Here is an 8,349-nt window from a genome sequence, read left to right as displayed (position 1 = left end):
GGGCGATCTTTCCGGCCCTGGGCTGCAGCGGTGAGCTATTCTCTGGGACAGCCCCGACGGGGGTGGCACAAATTAAGGGGTGGCCGGCAGTTCGGGGGTGGCGAAGTGTTCGGCGCCTAGCGCCCCCTGTCTCCTCACAGCGACGCCCAGGCTCAGGACAGGTTGGTTGGAATGCGGCAGGCCACACGCCAGTGGCGGACCAAGATAGGGGGGACCCAGGCACAGTCAGGAAAATGGTGGATAAGGTCAGAAATGGTCACTCTCTTCCCCAGTTCTCTTCAGGGGTCCTGACTAGGCGGGGAGCACAAAAAGTTGACGTGATCCCAGGGTCAGAGGCTGAAGGCAGGGCTAGGTCACGAGGTAGGGGGTGGTGTCAACCGAGGGGGGAGAAAAAGCAGGCCCTAAGAACAGTCAGTTCCCCCCCTCTGGTGCTCCTACCTCCCCACTCAGGTGCCTTACTCTTGACTACCTCAGTTCACCCCCCCAAAATGGCCGTCGCACCTCACCTCTATATATAGCCTGGGCCCTGACTGGCTAGAGTGGCCCAGAAGGTTCTGGAACTCCTCATGCCAGCCTATGGCCCAGGTTCTAAAGTGACAGTTGAGGCCACCATTTTGTGGAGGAGCTCTCACCCTCCCTCCATTTTAGGGAAGCGCCTTGCGCCACACCATCAATTAGTGATGATGGGGCACCCAGAGCCTCTAAGTCAACACCAAAAAAACTAGTGGACAGAAAAATTAGAGGGTAAAGGAAGAAAAAATGAGGAGGGGACAGCCAAAGGGCTGGCAGGTCTAACACGCGTCCCCCCCAGCTGAAAGTGGGGAGAGCTACCCAATCCCTTGGGAGTTCTCTTCACTACGGCGGAAATACCTGGAGAGACCGTCAGCATTGGCGTGGTCCACTCCTGGGCGATGTTCCACCCTAAAGTCCATTCCCTGTAGGGAGATGGACCACCTCAACAACTTAGGATTCTCGCCCCTCATTTGCATCAGCCACCTGAGGGGCCGGTGGTCGGTCTGAACCAGGAAGTGCGAGCCAAACAGGTATGGCCGCAACTTCTTCAGAGCCCACACCACCGCAAAAGCCTCCCTCTCGATCGCACTCCACCTCTGTTCCCGGGGGAGTAGTGTCCTGGATAGGAAAACCACCGGTTGGTCCAGACCCTCTTCATTGAGCTGCGACAGCACTGCCCCGATGCCATGCTCCGACGCATCCGTTTGGACGATGAACTCTTTGGAGAAGTCAGGGGCCCTGAGGACAGGCGCCGCACACATTGCTTGTTTCAAGGTGTCAAAGGCTCTTTGACACACCTCGGTCCAGATTACCCGTCGAGGGTGCTTCTTGGATGTAAGCTCAGTCAAGGGAGCCACGATAGTTCCATACCCCTTGACGAAGCGTCGGTAGTAACCGGTGAAGCCCAGAAAGGCTCGGACCTCCGTCTGAGTCTTGGGGGGTTCCCAGGCCATGATGGTTTCGATCTTAGCCTGGAGGGGTTGCACCTTGCCCCAACCCACCAAGTGACCGAGGTACACTACCGACCCCTGCCCGATCTGGCATTTGCTAGCCTTAATCGTCAGACCCGCCTGCTGCAGGGCCTGAAGGACAGCCCGAAGGTGACACAAATGGTCATCCCAGCTGCTGCTGAAGACGGCGATGTCATCCAGGTAAGCAGCCGAGAATGCCTCCATCCCGGAGAGGACCTGGTTCACCAGCCGCTGAAAAGTGGCAGGGGCGTTCTTGAGCCCAAAGGGCATCACGCAGAACTGATAGTGACCCTCAGGGGTGGAGAAGGCTGACCTTTCCTTTGCTCCATCTGTCAGGGAGATCTGCCAGTACCCGGATGTGAGGTCAAAGGTACTCAGATATTGGGCAGCTCCCAGCAGGTCAATGAGCTCATCCGTCCTCGGGATAGGATGAGCATCGGTCTTCGTCACAGAGTTCAGTCCCCTGTAATCCACACAGAACCTGAGTTCTGGGGTAGTGCCCGGCGGGGCAGCTTTAGGTACCAGTACCACCGGACTGGACCAGGGACTGCTTGAAGGTTCAATCACTCCCAGCTCCAGCATCTTGGTGAATTCACCATGGATGCTAGCCTTCACCTTATACGACAAGCGGTAGGACTTGGACTTCACATCATGGTTACACAGATGAGTCCTTCCCGGGATAAGTGAGAACAGTGAAGCGTACTGCTCCAGAACCTGGCGGCGGTCCTTCCGCTGTTCGGGAGTTAGAGATGGTGAGAGGATCACTCCCTCCACCGACCCATCCTTCTCTTGGGACGCGAAAAGATCAGGGAGAGGTTCACTTTCCTCTTCCTCTGACCCATCAGTCACCATAATCAAAGTGACCTCTGATCTCTCTTGGTGGGGCTTGAGGCGGTTGACATGGAGCACCCGATGGGGCTGCCTGGGGGTCTTAAGATCCACCACATAGGTGACCTTGCCCCGCTTCTCAATCACCTCAAAGGGGCCTGACCAGCGATCCTGGAGGGCGCTAAGCTCTCCAGGCTCCATGACCCACACCTTCTGGCCAGGCACCAGCTCCACCGGGTGAGCATTTTGGTCATACCACTCCTTCATGACTGTCTGGCTGGCTTCTAGGTTTTTGGAAGCTTGCTTCCACAACATAGCCATTTGGCTACGAAAGGCCAGCATGTAGCTCACCACATCCGGGGGAAGTTTTCTGGGAGTCTTTTCCCATCCATCCTTCACCAGGCTGAGGGGTCCTTGTACAGGGTGCCCGTACAAAAGCTGGAAGGGGCTGAAGCCCACTCCCTTCTGCGGTACCTCCCTGTAGGAGAACAGCAAACAAGGCAGGAGGACGTCCCATTTCCTCCGCAGGCTCTCGGGCAGACACATGATCATGCCCTTCAAGGTTTTATTAAACCTCTCCACCAGACCATTGGTCTGAGGGTGATAAGGGGTGGAGAACCGGTCGGTGACTCCACACTCCTTCCACATAGCCCGCATGTGTGCCGACATGAAGTTGGTACCTCTGTCAGACACAACTTCCTTGGGGAACCCCATCCGGGTGAAAATCCCCATCAGGGCCCGTGCCACCGCAGGTGCGGTAATGGTCCTCAGAGGAATAGCCTCTGGGTACCGGGTGGCATGATCCACCAGAACCAGGATAAACCTGTGACTGGCAGACGTTGGTGGATCCAATGGCCCAACAATGTCGATGCCCACCCTCTCAAAGGGGATGCCAACGACAGGCAGTGGTTCCAGGGGAGCCTTCAGCTTCACCCCTGTTTTCCCACTAGCTTGGCAGGTGACACATGTCCTACAAAAAGTGTCGGACGTAATCCTCATCTGAGGCCAGTAGAGTGAGGGACAAACCGAGTAAAGGTCTTGTCCTGTCCCAAGTGTCCTGCCAAGGGTATCTCGTGAGCCAATTACAAAAGGAAGGCTCAGTAACGCTGGGGAACCACCAAGGCCCGGGATGATCCATGCACCGGAGCCTTGGGTTCGCTATAGAGGAGACCATCTTCCCAATATATGTGGAAGTTCCCCAAATCGTTACCCGCTGCCTGGGCTTCGGCCTGCCGCCGTAAGCCCTCAAGGGTGGGGCACTCCTTCTGGGCCCGACAAAACTCCTCCCTGGTAGGTCCTCCCTCCACCTGCCATTCTGCAGGGGTAGGTAAACCCTCCAGGGAAGTCACATCCCCCTCTATGGACTCCGGGACCACCTCAGTTGCCCCATCCACCTTACGAGGTGCAGATGCCGGGGCAGGCTTCCCCTGTCCCCGTTTACCCTTTTTGGCAGCTGGTTGGGCCTTTGTCCCAGGCTCCAACCTCTGTGAACTCCCCCTCCGGGCAGTCACGGACCGCGTGTTGGCACAAGTCCACTCAGGCGACCCCAACATCTCCACATGAGCCTTGAACTCGACCTCCTTCCAGGCCGTATGTTCAAGGTCATTTCCCAACAGACAGTCGACCGGCATGGCAGGGCTTACCGCAACTCGAAGAGGACCCGCAACCCCTCCCCACTCAAAGGGAATCTGAGCCACCGGATAGTGACCCTCTCGGTTGTTAGCCATCATAACCGGGTGGACTACGTTGGGAACCACCTGCTCTGGGGGCACCAGCTGACTCCTTACCATAGTCATGCTGGCTCCTGTGTCCCTCAGAGCCTCCACCCTCTGGCCATTGATGGTGACCCATTGCCTGTACTTGGTAGTATTCGAGGGCACATGGGTCTTAGGAACCATCTCGCAGTCTCCCAGGGACACTAATGTTAGCCCTGCCCACTCACCTCCCTTATCTAGGGACAATTCCTCCCCGAGCACTACACTCGCCACCCCGGGGGTCTTTCCTCCTGTGGGAGGGTGTGGTCTCTTGGGACACTTGGTATCCCCCTTGTAGTGCCCAATCTCGCCACACTCATAGCAACGGACAACCCTAGGCTGCTGACCACGGTCAGGATAAGGGGGTTTGTGGGGGCCAACCTTAGGAGGGAATCCTGATCCCTTTCCCTCCGAACTCTTTTGGGGGCCTTTAGGGAACTCCTTCTTTTTGTCTCCCCCCTCTTTCTTCTGGGAAGCGCCCTGTCCAGTCCTTTGGGAATCCCCCCCAGTTCCTTTAGAAGACACCCGGGTACTAGCCCAGATGTCCGCCTCCTCTGCAAGCTTCCTAGGATTAGTCAGCTTGCTGTCCACCAGGTGTTGACGCAGCTCCGGGGGTCTGGGCTCCCTGGTGACTTCTTTCTGTACGCTGCCACCAACAGGACTACTGGGGGCCCTGAACTGAAGGGCCTTGAGATCCAATTCTTTCAAATGGAGCTCATGAAGGAACCTCCGCTCTTCCCTCTCCTTCTCCAAGCGGGCTAATTCCATCCTGAATTGCTTCTCCTCCCTCCTGTCGGCTAAATCAGCCGAAGACAGGCTTCCCCCTGAAGCGCTACAACCAGCGCTTGAAGGCGCCCTGGGTCCTGCAACCATATTGCTGCTCTCAGGGGGAAGAAGTGACTCAGCCTCCTTCCGTGGTGTCCGGTCCCGGTCCCTCCTCCTCCCGTCCCCCGCTAGGGTGGGCCATTACCCAGGCTCTCAAGCTAGTTTGGAGCTCCTCTCTCTTTGCCCCCCGCTTGAAAAATACCCCCCACTCCTGGCAGAATTCCTTTAGCTGGGTTACAGTGTACTCTTCTAGACTATCCAGCTCAAACTCCATCCTGCCAGGTGGGGCCCTAAACAATGCGGAAAAGAACTCTCAAGGTAAGAAGAACCTTCTTTCAAAAGAAAGCCACACCACAGGACAGGGATAATTTCGGAAAATCCAAAAAGAATCCAATCAGGGAGACAACCTGGAGAAAACTCCAATAAAAACAAAAATCAGGTGTAGGGTGCGTGGCACACACTGAATTGCTGATGAATGGACGCAATCACAAGCTCAGAATCCCACCGCTGAACACCAACTTGTTGGACCTAAAGTCCTAGGGTAGCTTCGCTCAGGTGGAAAGGCCTCGTTCCGGAGTAACATGTCGTGCTTGCATCACACTCACCTCAGCACTCCAGCGTATCACCACTAAAAACGACACTACACCAAGGTATTATAAAAGTTAGAAAAGCTTTATCTTTCCTTTTATCAGGTTTCTCTTCTCTTTCAAATGAAACCAATCAGTTTTTATCTACACCACATTAGGGTCAAAACATTTCGTTGTGGTTAAATTCGCAGTACTTAAGTACCTTAGCCCTGATGTGAAATCAAGCGCGCCACCTGGTGGTCAAACACAGCACAGCAAATTCAATAACGCTTTAAATAGAGTCATTAAACATAGCGCTGCACATAGCAATTTCATAGCGCCTTAAAGAGAGTCATTAACATAGCGCGGCACATAGCAATTTCATAGCGCCTTAAATAGAGTCATTTACGTAGCACTACACATAGTAATTTCATAGTGCCTTAAATAAAGTCATTAACATAGCACTGCACTTGGTAATTTCATAGCGCCTTAAATAGAGTCATTAACATAGCACTGCACTTGGTAATTTGATAGCGCCTTAAATAGAGTCATTAACATAGCGCTGCACATAGCAATTTCATAGCGCCTTAAATAGAGTCATTTACATAGCACTGCACTTGGTAATTTCATAGCGCCTTAAAAGTGGCCCTTCCGCTTAGCGGTGTACTCAGTACCTCATTAGTGCTATCCCCGGCAAGTACCTAAGGCCTTAACGGGACTCTCCGTCTGAGGCGAGGTCCTCGGGCCCCAAAATCCCTTGTCCTGGAGCCCTACAGAGGCAGGAGATGCTGGTGAGGTGGGTCCCAGGTCAGGGGAAATGTTGTGGCTCACTGGGCCTCCCCAGGGGAGGGGCGAACTCTGAGCCTCTCTACGGCCTTCCGCCCGCCTCCCCCAGGGGTTACCTTTCTCCTCAGCCTTCTCTCGGCCCCTGCGCTGGTTTTCGCCCCTCACGGGCCTCCTCTCAGTCAGCGCTCCACTCGGCGCGGTCCGGCGAGGTGGTGGGGGCTCCGCAGGACTCCAGACGGCTCCGGAGTTTCCCTCAGACTTCCAGGGCCCGCGCCCGCAGCCGCCGATGCAGCACGACCTGCGGGGTGCGGCCCAGTCGGCAAATCACCTGGTGGCGAGGGCGGCGTCTCACAGTCCGCCCTCGTCACGTGATGGGGGGAATCCGCTTTACGGCCTTGCGCGGCCCTCACAGGATGGCTCCAGGCCTGGTGAGGCCTTCGCAGGGTTCCAGTGGGCTTTCCTGCCTTCCGACTGCAGCGATGGGGCCCTGGGCTTCTTCACGGGCCCCGATGACTATGGGGGCGATCTTTCCGGCCCTGGGCCGCAGCAGTGAGCTATTCTCTGGGACAGCCCCGACGGGAGTGGCACAAATTAAGGGGTGGCCGGCATTTCGGGTGTGGCGAAGTGTTCGGCGCCTAGTGCCCCCTGTCTCCTCACAGCGACGCCCAGGCTCAGGACAGGTTGGTTGGAATGCGGCAGGCCACACGCCAGTGGCGGACCAAGATAGGGGGGACCCAGGCACAGTCAGGAAAATGGTGGATAAGGTCAGAAATGGTCACTCTCTTCCCCAGTTCTCTTCAGGGGTCCTGACTAGGCGGGGAGCACAAAAAGTTGACGTGATCCCAGGGTGAGAGGCTGAAAGCAGGGCTAGGTCACGAGGTAGGGGGTGGTGTCAACCGAGGGGGGAGAAAAAGCAGGCCCTAAGAACAGTCAGTTCCCCCCTCTTTTAATTAGTGATGATGGGGCACCCAGAGCCTCTAAGTCAACACCAAAAAAACTAGTGGACAGAAAAATTAGAGGGTAAAGGAAGAAAAAATGAGGAGGGGACAGCCAAAGGGCTGGCATGTCTAACAGTGCTCATACTTTGATTTGTTTTGATTCAGTTCAGCGTACTGATTAAATGAGTTATCTGTTATGAACATGTACTGATGTAGAGCGCTCTCATACCCTTGGGTCTTGCCAGTGCTATCTAAAACTCTTAAATAAATAAATAAATCTACTTATCAGATGTAATGCCAAAAAGCCCTTTATCATGTACTATGAAATCGGGCTTTCTGGTTGGCTGTCATAGGCATCTATATGGGATGACGATGATTTGGGCCAAGGAAAAAAGAATGACTGCAGAAAATTAAGCTGAGCTGCAGCAACAGTTTAGAGGCTGTAAACTCGTCCAGCACACAGTCGTGATATCCCATCTACTTATCAACATGCTCATAAGAGAAATCACGACAATGACTAACACATCGGTGCACAATGGATAAGGATGCACACATGAGTTCAAAGCAGTGCAGATGCTGCAGCAATTTGAATGTCACTGTGCATTAAAACTGCAACTGGTATTTGAATGTTCCTGTGCACAAAACTGAGTGTCCTCGAGGCAACAACATCCAACATAACTCACTGGATAAAACATTAAGCACACATCCAACACACATCAGATGTTCCATATAGTTGTGTGTCATCGATATCACAACAGCTGTATATGTAATACAAAACTCCTAACCCCCAACTGAACACATTAGTCAGAACAATGTTTCTACATCATAAGATCTGCATTGATAGTTATAAACGCTGAGTAATACCCCACTGCTTGCACAGAACCCGGAACACCTTTTAAATATATATAATCCTCAGAGAAATTAGCATTGAAGACTGTTCAACATTCAAGTTAAATTTGTATGGATCCTCAGTGTAGTCTGTCAGAGATGTAATTGACATGCACATCATCTGTCATGGAAAAGGGCTACCTTTAGCATAAAGAGCATGCATGGAAAATGAAGCCTGATAGTGTTGCAGGGATTCTACACATATACAGAACTATGCGCAGGAAACCAGGACCTAGGGGTACAGTGGTGTACCAACTACCCACCTTAGTGCCCAAAAATC

This window comes from Triturus cristatus, chromosome 3_2 (assembly GCF_964204655.1).
Source record: "Triturus cristatus chromosome 3_2, aTriCri1.1, whole genome shotgun sequence".
In the NCBI taxonomy this organism is placed as follows: domain Eukaryota; kingdom Metazoa; phylum Chordata; class Amphibia; order Caudata; family Salamandridae; genus Triturus; species Triturus cristatus.
Note: the sequence above shows the minus strand (reverse complement) of the source record.